General features: G+C 38.0%; 1 long non-coding RNA gene across 3 annotated transcripts in view; it reads left to right on the forward strand.

Moving 5' to 3' along the window:
- Nucleotides 1-7,933: 7,933 nt before the first annotated feature.
- The window catches only part of LOC101486930 (uncharacterized), a 217,470-nt gene continuing 202,145 nt past the window's right edge, over nt 7,934-23,258 (forward strand). For all 3 annotated transcript variants that reach the window (XR_013094202.1, XR_003025087.2, XR_013094203.1), the window contains exons 1-2: nt 7,934-8,002; nt 8,096-8,185. This is a non-coding gene — a long non-coding RNA (uncharacterized LOC101486930). The remainder of the gene's footprint in view (nt 8,003-8,095; nt 8,186-23,258) is intronic.

A 23,258-nucleotide genomic window follows, 5' to 3' on the forward strand; every position in this document is an offset into this window, starting at 1 on the left:
TAGTAAAAGCGCTATATAAATACAGGCCATTTACCATTTGTATAGAGATTTTCTGTAAATAAAAGCTACTCTCTGGGGGAAAATACTCTTTGCTAGGCTTTTTTTCTTCGGTAGTCTTCAGTGTCTTATATGCTGAGTCACAATTTGTGGCAACACAGATGGCTAACAAGGCAACAAACAGATGTCATCATTTTAAAGTGAACTTAGAAATTAAAGTGAGAGCACGATTCACAGTAAAATAAATATTAAATTCGACAAGGCAAGGCACTCTACCCAGATCTGTGCTTTAAATGAACAAAAATGAGATGAGAGATTGATTTTTACCCTTTGAAATGACGTGTCAGTCTGTAAATCTCTTTCTGCTGCTTTGAACACACCATCATTGGAACATGATGTAATATTTCAATCAATAAATCAGGGCTTTGCTATACTTTTGGGATCTTGATCTAGCCTCACCTTTTTTGTTTTCATTAAAATGTTACTTAAGCCATTAGATATTACATCAAGTACAGAACAGAGGATGCAAACGAAAGCCAGTCTCGCTGAAGATCCAGACTTTGGAAAAACACCTGCAGCCTCTTGATTAAAGAAATGTTTTTGAGTCTGTGAAGGTTCACAAGGAGCTTGGAAAGAAAAGCGGTCGCTTCTTAAATATTTTTGAGGCTTAAAAGGTCAGCGCATTGCTGAGGATAATTTATCATTCGATTTTTTAAAAATAATATTAATCAACATTTAACTATTTCATCAGTTACCTCTTTGATTCATGTTTTGCAACACTATTAAAGCTAGATATTGTATTTATCTAGACATCAAATTACTATTGCTGAGAACAGAAGCATTGATCACTCTGCTGTCAATGATATTATGGTATTATATAAAAACATTTTTTGTAAGACATTGCGCATATTGGAAATAATAAACGAAGAGACTCAAAATAGTGTGTTATTATTGAGGGAGGACCCAATTGTAGACAGGGAAGCAGACAGGACTAAGGTTAAACAAAAAGCTGGTAAACATGAATACAAAAATCAAGCAAAGGGGAACAGGAGCGACACAAAACTGAAACCTAAACTGTGAAAACTAAACTATGATAAATGTGACAGACATAAACATGATTCTGCCCAGGAACATGCAAGAAACTGTGATGAGGAATAACGAGAACAAGAAACATGAATACGACCTGAGCAGAATCATGAAATACATGGGACTTGACGTGACGGAGGTAACCTGACAAAGACTGAACGAAAACACAGATTAATACACACAGGAGGTGATCAGGGGAAGTGGAACCACAAGGGGAAACAGCTGACTCAAATAGTCATGACGCCACAGGGAAAAGTAAAACTAAGCACAATGAACATAGAAAGACTTTCAAAATAAAACAGGAAACATGGAGAGACATGATCTGAGTGACATGGGACAGAGAGAGGGAGAGAGGGACACAGAGGAGAGAGACAGATGGGAAACCTACATAGACGAGGAAGCACAGAAAACCAAGACTAGACTAATAATAATAATAATAATAATAATTATAATAATATTAGAACTTAACGTTATCTCATAAGTAACAGAATATAACTCAACTCTACCCTTAACTTAAGAATAGCACATGATTTTAATATAATATTAACAAAAGAAATCAACAATACAAAATAACACAAAACGCTGGGTCACAGATCCAGCCCCTGACAGTTACAGTCAAATGAAGCAGACGTGGACGTGCCAAAATCTGTAGATCTTTGAGTTGCACTTAAGAAGGCTCAAAAATCAAATCAGTCCCCGTAGCACTTTATGTTAAAAAGCTGAATTTTACAGCAGAATTAAACCATTTAGAGAGAAGTAGAAAAAATGATTTTGGTCTTTTATAGCTAATTCCCACCAGATGGTAATTTTGTCACTGCTTTAAATTACATGAAGGTCTAAAGCAGGGGTCCCCAATCCCAGTCCACGAGGGCCGGTGTCCCTGCAGGTTTTAGATGTGTCCTTGATCCATGACAGCTGATTTAAATTGATAAATTACCTTCTCAACATGTCTTGAAGTTCTCCAGAGGCCTGGTAATGAACTAGTCATGCGATTCAGGTGTGTTGACCCAAGGTGAGATCTAAAACCTGCAGGGACACTGGCCCTCGTGGACTGGGATTGGGGACCCCTGGTCTAAAAGTTAAGTAATATTATGAGAGGAACTGCTTTAAATGACTGGTAAGTAGTGGCCTAGTTGGTGGAATATGATTGTATTATTTAACAGATATTATGGCATGCTATGCTGTGTTAGCTAATAATTATCCAAGAAAAAAATGCCCAGAATGCTGAAAGTAAGATTGCTGTAGCAACATCCCTTTTTTATATACAATCTGTGACTATTTTACAGAAAGCTGGGGTTCAGTGACACTGCATGAGAACAAATAATTTCCCTCTCTTGATACCAGATGAGAGCAACGTGTAACTGCAGTCATAAAATCATAGAAGAAGATTAATCATGTCTAATCAGAGTGAGCCTAAAAAAATCTAACTAATGGGTCCCAGATGAAAACTACAGTAAAAAGATTTAAGTTTTAAGTTTAAAGAGAAAAATCAAATCAATTAAAAGTTAAAACGTGAATCAAACTAAGACCAATTTCTGTCATAATTACAAGAAAATTGGCTTTCACCTGGTAACACAGCTCAAACTAATGCAGCAATAGATCACGAACCAGGAAAAACACACATTTATGCCACAGATCGAGTCATTAAATATTTTCCAAAAGATGTCGTATGAAAGAAATCACTGAGGTAATGCATTATGAATATTTTCAGTATACTTTAGTACACTATATTTGAAAAATAGCTGATCTTTGCATGCCTATTCAAGAGCAGCTGAATGCTTTTCTAAAATAACAAACATAGTTCAATGCCCAGCCTTGGCAAGGGGCTATGTGATGTCTATGCTTCTTCCTTTTTCCTCTGGTCCTTTTCCCACTGGCTGTGTTTATGAGAGACTCGTCAAAATGGATTCTTCCACATCTATTTGCAGTATTTACAGGGCAAATCCCGTTGAAACCAGGCATGGAAGCCCAGCACTCGAGTAGCTTGGATGTACCGGCTGATACAAAAATCTTCCATTCATTTTACAGTGAAAAAACAACAACAAACAGAACTACGAGGAAAACAGGGGAAGGGAGGTTGAGAAATTAGAACAGAACAACATACATAATTTACTTTTCCACGAGTGTGCACTGAACGAGCACGCAGCACTGGCTTCAGGTGCAATAGTAACTTGGGACTGAATGTTTTTTTAACGCTCCATGTTGTATAACATTGAGCAATGATGAAAGTGCATTATAATAAGATGCATCTGTCCTCAAAATGAAAATTAATAAGACAAAGAAATGCTCTAGGAGATGAATGTTTTCTTGATGGAGTAGATTTTAGCATTTTTTCCCCCTCGCAGCCTACTTAAAATTCAGTGTCAAACGGCGCTGCTATTGGCCTATAATTACAACATCAGTCATTATTGATCATTGTCACTTTAATAAACAGCTCTCAACATTTCGAGGAATTTTCCCAAGATAAAACACGCAGCAACAAAGCTGGCCTCTTTGCATTCATCTTGAGGACATGCAGCGAACAGAACTGGCCAAAATAAGGAGCCGTGGCTTTCAGAGCTCTCTAGAATCAACATTCAAATGGTGTTTTTAGAGAAAGGGAGTGCGTAATGTTTGCTTGGCCTCAAGATAGCGCTTCAAGGATACACTACTTTTGTTTGCATTGTTTTGTTGATATGTGTGCGTGAAATAGCTGGCGGGGGAAATGTCAGTGTCATTCCATTATGTATCAAGGCAAAACACTGAAGGATATGAATTCCAGCCTGAAAAAGAAAGGGGAAAAAAATGATTGTGTGCATTCTGCTGTAAGTGCGTGCGCTCATGTTTTGGAATACACAGAAGGGCAAAAGGTTTTTCTGTGCCTCGGTTCTAAGTCTGTCGGTAATTACAGCATCAGTACGTAATAGACACAAGCATGCGAAAGCAAGTTATAGTTTCCAAATCTCACCGAATACGTGTGTTGAGCGATTTGTTTTACAGCAGTAAATTCCTGGTGCCGTGGTTGCTATGAAACTCTGTTGGTTGTCCAAGAGAGACAGAGAATACTGATTTTAGATCTTTTTTTTATGTGTGTGTTATTCTACATTCTCTCTTTTGTGCACTGATGTGGCCGATTCTCTGACATTTTTAAATACTGACTGATAATTGGCAAAATTCTTGCTTTTGTTTACGATATCATCACGTGTGACTGACTGGAGCTCTTGTACAATGAACAATAAAGGTTTCAAAACATTTAAAGACAAGTTTAAAGCATTTTTTTATAAAAGGAAGGAAATGTGCGAGTCTGTTTGTTTATCACTAAACTCCCTTTGAGATGAGAGGAAAGCAGTGAACAGCTGCTGCTGGGACTCCTGCTGGGTGACGTTGGTGTTCTCTTTATTTGAATCTCCAGTCCTACCAGCATATGCACAGTGCTACTCCTACCCTTTGGAGGACATCAAAAATAAATACACGAATAAATAAATGACTCAGATAAATTAATTTTCAATTAGAGATATCAAAATTATTTTAAAAAATAGATAAATTCATAAATCGTTAGTTTGAAACTGTGGTGTAATGTTTTCTTTGTATCTCCCCGGTTCCCCGTGGGTACTCCTTCCTCCTACAGTCCAAAGACATGCTTGTTAGGTTAATTGGTGATTCTAAATTGAGTGCAGCTAGGTACAAATGCGAGATTGTCTGTCTCTCTGTATTAACCTTGTGATTGACTGGTGCCTTGTACATGGTGTACCCCATCTCTCGCCCAGTGTCAGCTGGGATAGGCTCTAGTCCCCACTGTAACGCTGAATTAGGAAAGCGATTAAGAAAGTGGAGGAATGACCTTTCTCTTTGCTTTCTCCATTCATTTAACATAAATTCATTATAAAATTTTAGGGTTATCCTTCAAAAGGTGTCATGTGGTCTACTCATGTGGCTTGCCTTCAGCTGGGAAATACCATTGAAGTGAGGCTCTTAGAATCAAGGGGACTATTTATTTTTCATGAAAAGGCTCTGTGTGTTGCAGATTGACGTACATGGACACCAGGATTTGGCCTTTTATCAATCTTGTAATAGAGGGATTCATACAAGCATGGTACAGTGGTTACCACTGCTGCCTCACGGTAAGAAGGTTCCTGGTTCAAACCTGCTGGCTGGGGATTTCCTGTGTGGAGACTGCAGATTTTCTCTGTGACTGCATGGGCTGTCTCTGGGAAATCTGGCTTTCTTTCACCTAAGAAAGGCATGCATGTTCACCTGTTGATTCCAAATTATGACCATGAATTATTCTGTGTTTGTCTTGTGATGGACTGGCTACAATTACTTAGTGTACCTTCTCAGTCTTGTGACAGCTGGGATAGTTTCCAGCCTCACACCAATGGGACAAGAAGAGAAGGAAATAAAGGAATAGATGAATATAAAAAGGCAAAAGCAAATGAAAGCTAACACCAATTTATGTAGCATTTTATGTCTAAATTGAAGCCTCCATTTATCATTAATATTAAATTTGAGGATCTTACGGCTTATTTTTTTGTTCATTCATTTCTTTTCATTCCTTTCATTATGGGCTTCCAGTAATGTGTATCTTCACATTTGTGGCCGAGGTCTCTTCTCCCTTCAGGTTGTGTGTGTATCCTTGTATGATGTGGACACAGGTGGAGCCCTGTGACTGGTTAATTCAATAAGATTGTTACATCTGGTTTGAACCATCCAGAAGCAATATTTTGGAACAGTGAAAGTGTCATTTTACTAGTGTATGAGCCATTTATTCCATTGGCATCAATTTTAAGAAGATTATGTGGATGGATGATCAGATATTAAAGTTAGTTTTGCTCCTTGTCATTGTTTTCATTGTTTCACTGAAAACAGTGGAAGCAGTAGCAGAAACTGCAGCCACCACCCTGACCACTACTGTCACTGCTTTTAAGGCCATGTATTATGTTCTGCTAAAATGCTGCAGACTCACAACCAAGTAGACAATTTACTTTATTGAAATGAGATATTTAGTCCATTCATACCATACCTGTCCAGCAACTATTTGCCCCTAAATAAGTTAAACAGGAATAGGAAAAGAGAAAAGAGGTTCCTCTGATGGCTGGAACTGGCAATGAGCCATCAGTTAGATCAAGATATACATCCTGCTGCTCATGGGCCAGTAAAGGAGGAGCAATGAGGCAGCAGTGGAGACAAAGACAGAGGCAGCCAGCCAGGGGGAGATGGAGGCTGAGCCAACAAAACACAGGACGTCTGATGATGCAGCTCTTTCAGTTTCCAGAAAAAAGACGTATAAAAGGCTCTTTCTGAAAAACTGCTGATTTGTGAGAAACTTTCAGAGTGCCTTTGACAGTGTGTTTCCACGTTTCAATACTTTTTCTGGCAATATTGCACTTGAGCTTTAATCAAAAGCAGTAGTGTTATGTTTGTTCTCACTTTAAAAAAACAAAAATAAAAAACAAATAGGTAACAAATGTTCTCATTTGTTAACTTTCAGGAACTTGTTAGTCACTTGAAAAACTCAGGAAAGATCCTGGCATGGAGGTCCACAAGCGCTACACAGAGCTTTGCATACCCACATCTACATATTGTCTATTGTCCATGCAAGCATGTTGTCAGAAACATGCAATCAACTAGTAATCTTGATGTTCATGCTGATTTTCTGCTATAGCTTAGTCCCTGTCCTGGAAAGTCATGGAAAGTCATAATATACAAAGAACTACTTTGTAATGAGCGTTATTGCAGAAAATTCCCGAGGAACCCACCCGAGGGATTAATAAAGTTTTATCTAATTTCTAAAAAGTTTTCGTGTTTTTTGTTTTTGAGTCTGGAAATAAGATTACGGTCATCAAGTTTGAAGAACTGCCTACAAGTATCAGCATACTATCTCCATAGTGTTTTCCTTAGCTGAATTACCAAAATCCCTATCTCTGCACAACCAATAAGCAAAATAAGTGAACATCACTGCAGATCTAAATATCCCACATATGAAATGCAACAACAGCGGTGGTGAATGATGATGCCGTGGTTTGCACTGTTACCTAACAGCAACCAGGTACTTGGTTCAAAATTGCAAGCCAGCTGCAGCTCTTCTGAAATGTACATGCATGTATTCCAGTTTCTTTCCAAAGTCCATAAACATGGATGCAAGGTTAACTGATGATTTTAAAATGGTCTGTGAGTGTGAATGTGAGTGGAAGTAATTGTTTGTCTGTCTGTCTCAGTGACCTGAGCAGAGTGTATCCTGCCTCTCACCAGTTACAGCTGGGATCGGTTGGAGCCCCACTGAGACAGTGAACTGGACAGTAGCTAAGAAAACTGATGGATGGTTAAACAGGTAATACTGTATGTTACGTTACTACGATATGTGCAGATATATGTAATATGATTACAGTATTGGTTTACTTATTTACTCTGAACACTGCTATCGACGGCATGTTAACATTTGTTTGATATAATTTCTTTATAATTACAAACCTTCAATTACTTAATTTTCCAAACGCTACCAAACACGATTATATGGTTGAAGCAAATACTATGTTTTTGGACTTTTTTGGCCTAGTTTACTTATCATTGTAGTGATTTGTGTTTCTTGGTCTTTGTTTGGTATTGTTTAGTTTCCTTGTACTTTCTAGTTTAATCATTTAATTCTAATTTCTAGTTACCTGTTCGTTTTGTTCCCCTTTGTGTCCTGGTTGTCTTGGTCTCATCTGTGTTCTCCTCAGCCCATCTTGTCTCATTGCTCTCTCACTGTCCCTCACTTTATGTCTCTGTGTTGTATTTCCTGTTTTATTTTGGTAGTCCTGGTCTTGCGTGCATTGTGTTTACTTTTGCGTCACCCCATCTCGTTATGTTTGATTTGTTTCTCCTGTGTTCCCACCTGCTGCCCTTCCCCTCGTAATCCTGTTTAAATCTTCAACCTGCTGTCTCCCTGGGTAAAGTACTAGAGGTAATTTCCTAGTTGTTTATTTCTAGTTTCTGAGTTTTTGTTGGTTAGTGCTTTTGTGTTTGAGGATTTTGTTTTTTCTTCTTTTTGCTACAGCAATAAAGCTGCCTCTTGGAGTTTATTCCCCTGTCTCTGAGTCCTGTGTTTGGGTCCTGCCTTGCCTGCCACACAGCACCATCATAACAGGTATGGTATTTAACTGCTATAGACCAAAATGTTGAATCACTCTCCATGCCGCAGTTTTTTAAATACATGAATCAGCTAGCTGAAATGTCTTAATATGCTTGGATTGCAAGTCATTCTTGGACTCCAAGAATGATAAAGCCTTGAGAAGAGTATGCAGATTCAAAGAAAAGTGATATTTAAGAGATGATCATACATCACTGACTGACTCAGGCTCACAAACATGCCAACAGATCTCCTAGGTTACACACTGCCTGTAGATGAACAGAGTAGAATAAATTTGCACTTGAAGGAGGCTACCTCTGCTGTGGCGTTTATAGGCTAGCAAAATTTCATCTCACTTTTTAGTCTAAAAGTATGGGAACAAGCTAACTGTGCACATCTTACATCTGTATCATGCAGTTTTGACTCAGATGGCAGAAAAATTACCCTGCTTCCATGCATTTATATATATTTTTTCTTTCATGTGAAAGATGTGCCTCTAATTCTTGTGTGACTTCGCAATTGGTAGCTACTCTCAAACTGGAGCTCCATCATTTCAAGGGGCGCTTTGAGGGTGCTTATCTCTAGTATTACAATTTGCTGAATATCCCCCATTGATAATAATGTAATCTGAGATCATTAAATGTGACTTTTTTTTTTTTTAAGGACAGTAATGTGTGGACTTTAAAGTGACTTGAGGAAGAGCATCAAATGCAAGCTATGTAACGAAGTGAGATTAAAATCTCCTGGGCAAAGACCGTACTCACACATACTCGGGTGCAAAATCATTCCTTATTTTTTAAAAATGCAGCAGGTTAAGCTAACATTTAATAAGCTGAAACAATGCAATGAATTAAGTGTAAATTGATTCTTCAGGTCCAACAGCAAATGCTTATAGGAGCAGGTCAGGAATCAGAGGGGACCACATGCAGGATTACAAGCTAGATCAAATAACAAAAAGCAAGGCTTAGTTTCAGCTAATGCAAAATCCAAAAACGTACACTAACAAAATGAACACGAAGCAGGCATCCAAATAACAAGCATGAGTTACCTAAATTTTACACAGGTGTACAGACAGGGCATACTGATAGAGAGGTTTAAACAACAGATGAGAACAAAGGTAGAGCAGACAATCACAAAGGAAAGAAGACAAACCAGGAAGTAAAAATCAAAGATGCACAACCAGGGATGAGAATTGATAAGAATTTATGATCAGTTCAATTCAGTTTATTTATATAGGGCCAAATCACAACAGTTGCCTCAAGATGCTTTATGTTGTAAGGTAAAGACCCAACAAAAACCCCCAACAGTCACATGACCCCCTATGAGCACGCGCTTTGGTGACAGTGGGAAGGAAAAACTCTCTTTTAATAGAAAACGAAAAAAAAAAAAAACCTCCAGCAGAGGGGAGGGGCGTCCATCTACCTAGTCAAGTCCTAGACATGCTATGGAAGAGAGCCAGAGATGAAGAATAACTAATAATTAAATGCAGAGAGGTGTATAAACACATACTGAATGAAAAAGGTGGCTGAAGAAGAAACAATGCATCATGGGAGTCCCCAGCCTACACCTTTTGCCGTATAACTAAGGGAGGATTTAGGGTCACATGATCCAACCCTGGCCAAATGCTTTATCAAAAAGCAAAGTTTTAAGTCAAATTTTAATAGTAGAGATGGTGTCTGTCTCGTGAATCCAAACTGGAAGCTGGTTCCTCAGAAGAAGGGCCTGAAAGCTGAACGCTCTGCCTCCCATTCTACGCATATTATCGATATTACTTATCGATTCAGCTCCTTATTGCTTCACATTGGGTTCTCATTCACTCTCGTTTGAGAGTCATCACCATATTTAAGCAGCATACGAAAAACATTAATTCGTGTAAATTAATTGCATTCTGTGTGGTCAAATGTTTGTGCATTTTAGAGTTATTTCCCCTTTTTGTTGTGTTCAGTGTTGGGATCATTACTCAAAATTAATGTATTATACACAACCTTTTTTAAAGTAATTCATTACATTACTTAATTAGTCCCTGGAGTAAGTAATTAGTTATACAAATCTTTGCATTACTTTCAGGTTTCTCCGTAAAATGACGTGAAATGCACTTTCTCATAATTACCATTAACTATATAACAGATAGGTTACAGTCCCACGCACCAATACAAATCTGTATTTTAATGAGAACATGCATGTGATCTTCTTTTAGTATTTAAGTATAAACACAAAGCCCACAGCACAAAGCAGAGATGAAAACCAGCACAAAGTGACTTCTACTGTAGAAAAATGGTCGGATAGAAACAGAGGCAGTAGCCTCACTGCTCATCACTGTCTTTGTTACCTGTTCCAGGTCTGGCTGCTGGGCTGGGTTTAGTGTTCACTTAGCTTTAACCTTACTCTGGCTTGCTGGCTAGCTTAGCATTAGCATGCTGTCAGTCCCAGTGCTTGAAAAGAGCCAAAGTTGTGTTAGCCGCATAGTGCTTTTTTTTTCCTCCCCTGTATCTCTCCTGTTTCCACTTTACCATTACTCTCTTGTCTGTTCATGCAATTAAATATAATAAAATGTCCATATCCATGCTGTAGACTGTAGGCTGCGCCACCAATTACTTTCTCCAGCACACATACCTAAAACAGCTGATTGAAGCGCATTTGGAACCAATAAGCAGAATTGATATGCAAGCAGACTAACATTGCCAAGGAATTGAACTCTATTCACATCCCTAACACAACAAAAACAATTATCACAGTGCATCAAATTGTGAAGACTAAACATGATACCAGAAAAGACACATACATACATACAGAGGGAGAAATAATAGTGTTAGAAACACAAGAAAGACACTACCCGATCAAAACAGGAATCAAAATTCAATGAAAATTAGACCATAACATCTATATGTGTGACACAAAACTTGGTTTTATCTCAGCCTGTTTCTGCCCTGCAAAGATAAATCACTCTTTTAATTAATGGCAGTTTAGAAATGTTGTTTAAAAACAGGCCAGCCATGTATTACAGCAGGACAGAGGTTGAATAACATGATAAGAGACGGCCTAATAATCATGTCAGAAGTCTTGACATTCACCTATTTATAGTTCAAAAATTAAAGTCACCAGTTGGAGAGGAAAAAAAGTAACGATAGTGGTAAAACTAAGGTGCAAAAACAAAAAATGGCTGCTGTGTCATTAATTAACTCGGACTATATCCTCTTACCTTGCAGTCCTCATAAAGTGCACATTGTGACCTACAAGCAAATCAGCACTCGTATGCTGGATCAAGTTTTAGTTTAGTCATGAAAATTCTCTGGTCAAATTTGCAATTAATCAAATGACCACAAGGCACTGAAAGCAAACTCTGGCCTTATAAAGACAAGGTCACTGTGTGTCCCTGGGAATTTGCATTTCCGTGTACAAAGGCCAGTCATCAATGTGCAGCTATGACGGCAGTGTTTGCATTGTACTGTAGTCTTCATATACAGGCTTCCAACAGTATAAGATTTATTGTCAAGAAGCAACAAAGAAATAATAAACAAACGCAAATTTCCCTGCTTTTTGTGCAAAGTTTAAATTAAGTCAAAATGCTAGTCTTGAGCTATGCAGGAAATTTTCTCACACGTAGACAAAGTCATTATCCATGTAAGTAACTTAACTATTGCCTCACCTGCAAAAATTGAAGTATCTAATTAGCTATTCTTGGTGCAAATCATGATTATCACATTTGTTCCTGAAGTGTTTTCCTACCGTTAGAAAGCAAAGTGAAGTAGCAACTGCCGAGCAAAGAGTAAATGGAGATAGATTGTTACACAGTGTGATAACAGCATCATTATCCTCTGCAACAAATATAGAAAACATCATCTGAGCACAGGCTTGTTTGAATTATTTCCAAGTTGCAAAGTGCTTTGAGGACTGAGATGTGATACCTCGGCATCATTCCTGCTGTTCAGTTTGCAGAAATGCATAGAGGCCCTACTGCATGTACAAATGCAGATTGTTTTTCTTTTTTAGAATATGATGCTGCTTGAAGTAAAATGTCTCACAGGAAATGTTTTAGTGAGTATGTATTAATATCTGCATAGAAATGATCGGTGCACATGAGTGTGCGAATACTTGTCTTTGTTTTAGCTCGTGTTTTTGCTTTTTGACTGACCTAATCGCTTACTGTATCAAAAAATGTTGATTATTTGTCACAACCTACCTGCATCATGGACTAAAATACTTTTGGTTGAAAACCAGGTAAATAGTTATTATATGCGCTCCTCAGAGATGAAATGATGGCTTTTTGGGAAAGTTACTTTTTATGCTCCCGACAAGCTGTCAGCATGTAGCTGCTAACCCTCAGAAAGGAAAATCTGCCAACAAACCTCACCTGCTTTCTCCCACCTTGAATAGCTATTTTGATAAGAAAAACGTCCTCCATAAATCATCTCTTTAGAAACTTATCATCGATCTAACAGGAAGGCTCTCTGATGATCTTCATTTGTTAGTGATCAATGCCAACAGTAACCTTTGGCCTCCGGTGCTTCATCAAAACTCCAGCGAACTGCCTTCCACAGATCGAAGCAAGTGTATTGATCTTCACAACGCATCCTCCACAGCCTTGTTCCTGTCATATTGATTTTACCCGTTTACAAGTTTTCATCTGTAAAAGAACTTTTACATTAGCATTCATGATCTTCGGATGTTGGTGTTGTCACAGTTCCTCCTCTCCCACACCATCAGATGTCACATTATAATGAAGCCACAGATTCTTTATAGGGCACCTTTGGTTTGTCTGCTGTTGTTTGGCAGCTATGAAAATGTTCTCTCCCTAATTAGGCTCAGCAGCAAAAGACATTTTCCCCCATATCTTGCCAATTATCTCACATTCAGAGTCAAATGTGTGTTTGCTTAAGCAAGTATTTGCACAAAGTTCTATCATTACGCTGCTTTGCTGATATGAGTTCCATATCAGTCATTATAAGTAAAAGCACTGATTGAATGGAAATTGCATTTCAGTCATTACTTGACTATATTAAGACCTTTTGGCTCTGTTAACTAATCAGTGAATTGCTCATTTGAATTGCAGATGACGCGGTCTCTCAGTGCACTTTTACAGTGAGTGAGCAGACCTGAGACTGAATGAGGTCTCATTATATTTGACTTTATACTGACACACACACATACACAAATACTAAATCCTGATATTCCCAGTTTCTTTCATTAGCTTAATTTGCTGTATGATATTATTGTTTGCTTGTTTTGTTTCATTTGAAAGGCATGAGAGCCGTCACTTGTTTAAGCTCTCGCCTTTCTTTTCGTTAGGCAAAAAGGTGTCGCCGTGTTACAAGACACTGATGATGTACAGCTGACAGTTTTGACACCAAACCAGGAATGCTTGTCATTAACCTGCATCTTCACGGAAGACTGCAGATGCTGCAATATGTTGCACACAGCTGTGATTGGATTGTGTATTATTTGCAAGGATGCATGACTTATGAAAGTTTGACTTTGGGTTGCTACAGTAACGACATGCACTCACAATGAGCTGCGATTCCTTTTTTCCCTCCAGTTATAAACATGGACAGAAGTTGGCATTAACCCTCTTAATCACTAAGTCATGTGCAATTGCACGTTGTCAATAATTTGATTGTCATATCAACCATAATTCTACTATGTAAAACTTTTGTAGTATCAAAAGACAATTTTAAGTTGCGTCCTTGTAAATTTGCTTATTGAAGAGACTGTAAATGTATCTTTTTTTTTTTTTCCCCCTTGCCAGTTAGATCCGTTACAAACACTTGTGCCCAGCTATGTCAGACATCATAACAATCAAGTAAAGTCAGATGAACTGGATATAATGCTGCAACAATCAACATTAATATTTTCTAATGTTGCCTGCACCCGCTAGCCCTGTAGTCGTATTTCTCTGGATTTGCATCATGTTTCATAAAATATGCACCTCTTTCTGGCCAAGCTTTACTGTACCACAAAACAGCGAGATGAACAAACACATACACATAAACCTCCTGCCCTAGCACATGCATGTACACAGTCAACATGACAGGATTGCTGGTGTTTGTCTTGTTAGGGTGGAGAAATGAGCAGCGATAAGGAGCTGTGATCCCCCTGTTTGTTTATGTCTCTATCGCAGCAACCTGACAGCAGTCATACTCTTCAAACAAAGACAGATGGCTTCTAGGAAAGTCGGGAAAACTCTGTCTCCCCCACTCTTTCCTGTATCCCTCGATCTATCTATAGTACTATCTCTCCTCCCATATTTCAGTGCTTTCTGTTTGAATACTTCTGCAAGAAGAGACACTTAACAATAATCTGTCATTTCCTGGAAATCTACCAGTTCCACGTATTGCAATGGAAAACTGAGCTGTTTTTAGGATAAGAATGAAATGAAAACATTTTTAAAAATACTAAAATAAATCGGGGTTTACCGGGAACTCTTAAAGGGTACAGGCCTACCATGAAGTCATCTTTAGCATGAATTCAAAACTTGTTTAAATTTATATTCATTTTTTAATTTACTGGTCCTCCAACCACCATTATAATTATAATGGCTACCCACCAAGTAATGAAACAAAGCTGCTAATCACAATAAGCTGTTTAAATCTTGTTATTCTGTTTACAGTTTCTTGATAACTTCATGTAATACAGGAGGAAAATGTAGATTCTGCTAAATTAAGCTATTACAGCATCCTTTATATGAAATCGTCAGCTTTCAGTTCCTTTATAGACAGTTATCGACTGGCACAACATCAAACCTTTATTCAGTGCAGCACAGTACCCTCACTCAAATGGAGTTGCTGATTATGAAGTCAGCTTCGTAACAATGCTTTAAAAACATTATTTGTTACTCAGCTGTGTTCATTTTTACTACTCCAGATTGACTTTACTGGCTCCGAGGCCATTTTTCTTTCTGTTTTATGAACTATTCTATTCATCAGATTGCCTCTTTTCTTTTCACTGTAAAAGACTGAAAACTTCTGCCTCGCTGCGGCTGTGAAAAACTTGCATGACATTTTATGGTTAACGGTCTGTGGGAATTTGTCTTTTTTTTCCCCCCTTGGATTAGAGAAAATCTTTGTGATGAATAAATTTTTACAGCTGTGCCGACTTCGAGACTTTCCATAACCGTTTGAATATTCCATTGAAACATCCACCTACTTTATTTCTATGTGGCAGACTGAAAACTTTACCCTGTCTGCTTCCCTTCCTCTTGTCTGCAAAAGTCAGCAGAAATATGAGTTCTCAGTCTAAAAACTTATTCTTGATCCTTAATAAGTGGAGTATTGCCTCTTCTTTCTGACTCCACAGTTTTTCCTTAAACCGTTCAATCTTGCCTGACAGTTGAGAGAAAGAGTCACTTCCTCCACACTGTGAATGATCACGGTCTGAAAACCTGTCATCAGTTTGGCTCCTTCCATAGGTTCACTTACACACTTTACTGTTTGGAGTCAACAGGGACGCTGAATTCCGACGAGACCAGGTAAGGTGGTTTGGGTGAGTATAGACAAGACGCTGGCTCCCTTGTCTCTCTGAAAGGCAGTGGAGCGGCCACTTCTATCTCACACACTAGCAATCTTTCACCCAGCTATCTCATACCTTTCATTTTAGGGTTTATGAACTTTCATGCATGCAAGAGCAACCACAGACACGTGGGAAATAGGAAAGTGAAAGCACCCACTGCCATTTGTGTGCCAGCTCCTTTCAATTTAGATGATTTCATGCTTTTACAGGTACAAAGTACCTGGGAGCATTTACTTAGATTCTATATATTTACATTTACTGTAATTTAGTACATTTTAGAGCTTCTATTGCTTCATTTATCTATATGTTCTTTGAGTTACTCCACCAGTACATTCCAAGAAAAATGATTATATGGTGCTTAGTTGTTTCTCACAATATAAAATGTATGTATTTATATATTACAATAAACATCTCATCATCTATGTCACTTTTTTCCCAAAAGCGCTTTTTCATCTGAATGACACAGTGGATCATTAATAATCTTAGCCATTAGAAATACCAAATTATTATGACGTGAACTGCTTAGTAGGAGGCAGACTCAACTAACACAAGAGACCAGGTAGAAATCTTCAATCTGAGGTTACACCCAGAGATGAGGTGGTGTGTGTATATATAGATCAACAAAAGTGATGAGGGCTGGTGAAAAGTAAAGATGAATACCTGATTATAGCGCTTGTGCAACAATCAGCTAATTTTGGTTTTTAATATGAAGAGAGGAAGAAGACAGCTGAGCAGTCGGAACCTTATGTGGAGTAGAGATATGAACATTAGTTTTATTTGTGAGGTAAAATGCAAACTGTGTCCAGAACAGAAACCTTTCACTGGATGCATGGATGAACGGATGGATGGATTTCTTGTTTTGTAATTTGTTTTCCAAGGTTTTTGTTTCCTTGCTTGACAGAGCAGAGTGTGGGTGATGAGATGCAGTAGGGCTTTAGGTTGGACTTGAACCCAAGCCAGAGCATCTGCAAGCCAGCTAATTGAGCGAGCCTTCCTTGGTTGCTCCCTTTAAAGTTTGTCTCTACATATACTTGAAGGATATTTCTGATTTATCACAGGTTTATTTTTGTGGAACTGGTTTTTAGTTGTATTGTTAAATGCTAAAAGCAGTGAACTCTGCAATGTTACAACATCCAAACCAGCAGGATGATTCCAAGAGTTATGCCAGGAACAGCAGCAATTCTTAGTGGGGACACAGAGGTCATTGTTGTCATGTTATAAATAATAAAATAAATAAATCATATGAATTTAAGTGACCAGAAACTTAATACCAAATGATAATAAAGTGATATAGTATAACATATTTATAAAAGTAACACATTAATAAGATTACATTTAAAAAAAAAAAAAAAAAATTTTGTTTTTTCATTTTAAGAATTCTTGTTATCTGTTCCACTCACCACTGCCTTGCTCTTTTCACATCTTTCCCTTTTTTCCACTTTCTTTTTCTTTTTTTATCCCAGAAGGAGAACTGCTCTTGTCACTTGTAAACATTTGCACATTAACAGTGCTGTGGTCTAAAGTTTGTCAGCCCCTGGGAGCCCCCCCGCTGGCCTGGGGGCCCAAGCCGTTGCCTGCCTTGCCTGGTGGCAAGCAGTGCCTCTGCCGGGAATGATAATATATTTTAATCACATTATCCGAACCATTTCCTTCAGAAGTAAAGCTGACAGGGAGAGAGAGACAGCACCTAAAATGTTGGACCAAATTTCCTTTTTTATATGCCCCGTATATGATATCACAACTACAGTATGTATGTCCACTGCATTCAAAGCTGACTTAAGGCGTCATCCTGTAAGCTTTATGGATATATTGAGAGCTGGGTATGACTCTGGTCAGATGCAGCACTTGGAACTATTATGAAAGAAATTCTCTAAATTATTGTGAAAGAAATCTTACTGACAGAACACCACGAGGTTAAAAAAAAAAAAAAAAAAAAAAAAAAAAAAAAAATCACCTTTTAACTCACTCAATACTTGTACCTACTTTTTCAGAGAAAAGATCTCTTTCCATGAACAGCCTCCAGATATAAAGAGACAAATACATGCACAGTGGTTTACACAACACAATGCACAAGAAATATGGAAGTTTAATTGGAATTCATTTTTCCTGTTTTGGGTTTCCAAACATGCTTAATGATAATGATAATTGTTATTTTGTTCATTATTTATAGTTTTAAATAAACAAAGAGAGGAACGAAATTGCCTATAAAAATAAATGACAGCAATGAAGCAGATTTAATTAAGAGATCCACTGGAATTTGTAATGGAATGAACATGGTAAATAGTGAATGTCAGTAATGATGGAAAGGGATAAACTAATGAAAGCATGTGCATAACTCGTAATAAGCTACAGTTATAGTTTGAAAACATGGTTTTTAGCTGTCACAGAATGCTTTCTCATTATTGCTTCTTTTACTCAAGTTCAAGATTTAGTTCTTCACCAATCTATGAGAAAAGGCGTCGCATGGCCAGATCTGATGGCATCCTTTCAAAACCAATTAGATAAACTCAAAACACAAGCTGTTTAAGATCAAGGCTGCTTTTCTCTGCTTCTGCAAAGATGTAATTTACAAGATTCTCACCTGACAGTGATTTTATGTGTCAGATGAGAGTGTAGATGCACATGTATGAAAACACTCAGATGTGCTGAAATACCGCTGCATATGCGCATACACCCACAGATGAATGCACACACTGCATTTCAAAATCCAATTAAGCTGGGGCTGTGGGATCTCAGGCTTACATGCCAAATGGCTTTGAGTGTCTGCACATCATCCACCGTGTGAGACAGCTGACAAGATTATGGCCATGAGCGGTGCATTTGTCGTTCGGCCTGATGATAGCATATTATTAGCATGGTAAAAGAGTGCAAATGTGTCCTCCACTATGTGATGGCTGGTGTCACCCATGAAATGAACAATGTGGAAAAGCTTTTTGCGTGTGGTTGATGTGTCAGTGATTTATGTGTTTGCACATTTGTGCATAAATAAGTACACCTCCATGTGTGTGTGTGTGTGTGTGTGTGTCTGTGCTTGGATTTTATCTGTCTGCTTGCCCCTATGTGACTATGAATGTACATTATAAAAATAAAATTAGATAAAAACTGGCCCTCCTTTTGTGCAGAAAGATTTTAAATGAAGAAAAGGATGAAGAAAAAAATATCATGTGGTTGTTTCAAGGCGTGTTTTGAGCTAAATCATCCAAAACCAAAGAGAAAAAAACTAAAAGCAGCCTCAGTTTTCTATTTTACTTACCACCCTAAACAGCTGTCAGGCTTGCCATGCTGCAGCCTCCTCACTTAACGCTGGCTTGATTTGTCTTTCAGAGCAATATATGAATGTCTGCTAAATTGCAGCTGGGCTTCTGTTTTCCCTGCTGCCAAGTTGTTATGAGAAATGTTTTTTGGCTTGGATTTTTTTTTCTTCAGCTAGGTATTGCAGTTCCCTGTAGATACCACAATAGCTATCTTGGAGTCTAGCATCCCATTTCTAAAATATACTCCTTAAAAAAAGCGTGAAAACACATCAGATCTCATTACTTTCATATATTGTTTTAGTAAGTATCCAAAACATACAAGTTTCATTATATAATTTTTCAAGGGATCTTATATCTGTTTTCACTCTTATATGCTTTTCATACAAGTTTCACACAAGACAGATACAAACTTTATAATTTTTATATATTTCTTTTCCATATGGGATGGACTAGGCAATGGGTTAGGAACAAAAGGATGTCACATTGTTTGAGGGAAATTAAAATTATTAACGTTCAGTGGAGTGAATTAAAAAACACCCCAAAACTCTAGTTAGGCTAGTGTCATTGCAAAGTGTCATTATAAATGTAATTGCAGCTATCAAAAGGGTGCTTAGTAGTTTTTATGTTTGGGCATGTTCCCAATGAGATGGTGAATGATGCTTTGATGATCTCCAAATTCTGGACTAAGGCATCGAGAAGCTTCTGGACAATCTGAGGTGCAAACTGGTGGTGTCAGATGGTCCGAAACATGATGTCTTGTAAGTGTTCTGAGGGATTTAGGTCAGGTGAGCATGGGGGCCTCCAGGAACTGACTGCATACTCCTGCCACATGAGGTTGCATCTCATTGCTGTGCACCAGGAGGAACCCAAGACTGACAGTGGGTCCAGAGATTTCATCATACCTAATGGCAGTAAGGAGTGCCATGATGTAGCCTGTAGAGATCTGTGCATCCCTCCAGACTGTTACTGACCCACCAAACCACAATGCTGAACAATGTTACAGACACCATAACCTTCTCTACAGCTTCTCCAGACCCTTTCATGTCTGTTGCATGTGCTCAGGCTGAACCTGCTCTCATCTGTAAACAGCACAGGGTGGCAATGGTGGCCTGGACAATTCTAGTATTCGGTGGCTGATGACAGTCGGGCTCTATGGTGCTGGGCAGTGAGCACAGGGCCCACTAAAGCATGTCAGGCCCTCAGGTGACCCTCATGAAGTCTTCAAGTTTGAGTTATCCTGCTCTCTGATTAAAATGTGTTGCTTTAAATTTTTTGTGCAATGTATATATGGATTAAACAAAGTGTGTAATATCAGCAGAAGACACAGAAGGAGAAGTTATATTCAACTTCTATACTTAACACTTTATGTATGAACATTATACTGCTGATTCATCAGAATCTGAAAACCAAATTAAAGACAGAGAATATGATGCAGCCACTTAAATGTGTGGAAAGCGAACTGCTGATATTACTACAAAATATTACCAGCTTGCTGATATTAAGTTTTAACTTGACTTCTTTTAACTAATGTTTCTTTACTGGACCCTGAGACAGAAGGTCTCCATTCTCCCATAAACTTGCTGTGACTAATAGTTTATCTGAGTGCAAATGCAATAAACCTCACCTCCCACCTTTTTCTGTAACAGTTGGAATCAGGTCTAGGTTGTCGCTCTAAGTTAAATGCTTCAGACGGAGACTTATTGTAGCATTAATACGCACTGTATTTATCTGTGTCAAGACAAAAGGCAAAAATATTAAAAATTTAACAATGAAAGCATAAAAGTATAAAAGTAGTCAACTAGGGATTGTTCCGCAACAGGAGAATGCCTTTAAAACCCGTGTGTGTGTGTGTGTGTGTGTGCTTACTATGTAGCTTTCTACTTTTCCCTCGTGGAGTCACTTTGTAGTTTTTCTTTTCTTTTTTTTTTTTTTTTTTTTTTTTTTTTATCCACCATAGTGTGCTCCTCTTGCCAATTAGCTGACACTTGTTTTATTATTCCTTTTCAAAACCTCAATCCTAAAAAGTGAAAGAGAGAAAGGAGATAAAAAAAACAAACCTCAGCTTGTCGTTACACCAGAGCATCGCCTCTGCACCTTGTACCCCCAGTTGCAAAACCTCAGGAGGTTCGCTCAGAATAGCTCAATGATCAAAAGGCATGAAAATGACATGTTGTTTACACTGTTTTGGTATGGAATTTTGGAGCGCGCGGGGGTTCCAAATATTTGGATTGTCTGGAGTGGGAAACATATCAAAAAGTGTCATGGTTTCATGCACAATCAAGTTTTTCTCTCTATGTGTTTGTCACTCAGGCTTGTGTTTTATATGCTGAATGGCCTAGGGTTAATAATTTGCCAGGCCAAACAACTGTATCACAATTTTTGACCCTGTAGGAATAGTAAGGTACTGTTCTTATGGAAAAACGGTTATAAATTCACAAGGCCACATTTTCCAATTGCATTCTCTCTAGCAGGTTTCTACTAAATTAAGGTAATGCAGTTTCACATTCTCATGCTTGTAACTTGTGCTTGGGCTAAGTGGTAACAATATCCATAGCTCAGTTTTTGATAGCAAAAAGTCAAGATTCTGTATTATCTTTCAAAGTAAACTAATGATGAAAAATACCTGTGAAATCTGAAATGTTTCTATAGCATATGTTTAAAGAAATAAAAATGTAGAAATGTAAACTGGTGGCAGCAATTGTAGATGAGGTTGAATTTGGCACCGTGAAAATCAACATTTTCATTTAATAGAACCTAACCAAAACAGAAGTAGACACAAAAGTGGTCTCAGATGAGACTCATACTTCAATTTTTAATTGTTCCCAATCTAAGTGTTCCTAATTAGAAATGTTCATTTGATTTGGTAATTTTCGATGATAAGGACTAATGGCCATTATGTTTAATTGAAAGACTTGGTGTTGTTTTAATGTTAGTGTAAGTGGGTCATAAAATATATATTGTTATAATTACACATATTTGCCTGTCTTTGCTAGATGCTGTAAATGTGTAGTACATGTGTGCCACATGTGTTATAGGCACAGTCTATGCTAGCATGAATAGATAATTCTAGCTAGCTTGGAAATTGGTGGGTTGAGCTAACCCCCTTCCCTACTGTTTGTATTTGGTTGTAGGAGCAGGCAATTTAATTACTTGGAGGTCTTTCTTTCTTTTAACTTTCATTGTCAGGTATGTCAGATTTTTTTATTTTATTTTATTTTATGTCGAATATGTTCCATGTAAGTTTGTACTTTATGTTTAATGTAAAAATAAATGCGCCAGTTTCTACAATTCCTCTGTGGGAGAGGAGCCGGAGCGGGCAAGTTAATTACTTGGAGGTCTTTCTTTCTTTTACCATTCATTGTCAGACACAACGCAGGAACACACCAGTTACATTAGCGCATGAACGTGAATAGTTTACTGCTAAACAACATCCACAAAAAGTTCCCACAGCGGTGGAAATGTGACACTCAGTGAGACCTAGCATTTTGAAATATGACACTGGAATCTGAAACCTTTCCGATGTAGGACAGAAAACCTTCCAGTGCAGCACATCAAGACTAACTTTAGCAACTAAGGCTGCTTGCAAAACACTTACTTTAGCTTCCTGACTGTTTACACTCAAAAGTAGTCACTGAAACCTGCTGCTTTAATTCTAAGAACAAGTGGCCACTTAATATTGTTGAAATACCAACGCTGGATTAATGGCACTAAGCCTGCAATAAGAGGTAAACAATAAATAGCTTTCAGCAGTTCAGCAAAATTAATCCTCTTTAAGAATTGTCCAAAACGAATATGGTCCATATTCACCGTGGTTTACGGCCCATTTCTTATTCAGAACGTGGCTTGAAACATAACTGTAGCAAAGCCTATATCTGCATCAGTGTTAATCTGCTAAACTAAACTCCATCATATCGTTTAAAATATAGTCTATCCATTTTCCATCCATTGTTGGATTGTGTACTGTTTATATTTTTATACTCTTCAAAATGTTGCAAAACATGTCTAAGATCAAATTAGTTGATGACCAACGTTAATCTCTAATCACTAAAAAATGACCTCATGAAAGCAAATTCTTACTAAACTCCACCCTTCCTTGTCTCTCAGTGTTGGTATCTGTTGTACAGTCAACGTGGGGGACGCAGCAATGACCTAAAGAGTTGTGGGGTAAACATAAGTTAAGCCGGGCCAATGTTTACATGTAGCTCTGTGGTTTGTTGCAATGTGAGTCCCCTGGGAGTCCTGAGAACAGCCAAGCCAAAGTATAAACAAGAAGTGAGGGGATCTTGGTAAAATAAGCTGATAAACTCAGGTCACATCCTTCCCCCTTTTGTTAT

Source organism: Maylandia zebra, linkage group LG18 (genome assembly GCF_041146795.1).
Source record: "Maylandia zebra isolate NMK-2024a linkage group LG18, Mzebra_GT3a, whole genome shotgun sequence".
NCBI lineage: Eukaryota > Metazoa > Chordata > Actinopteri > Cichliformes > Cichlidae > Maylandia > Maylandia zebra.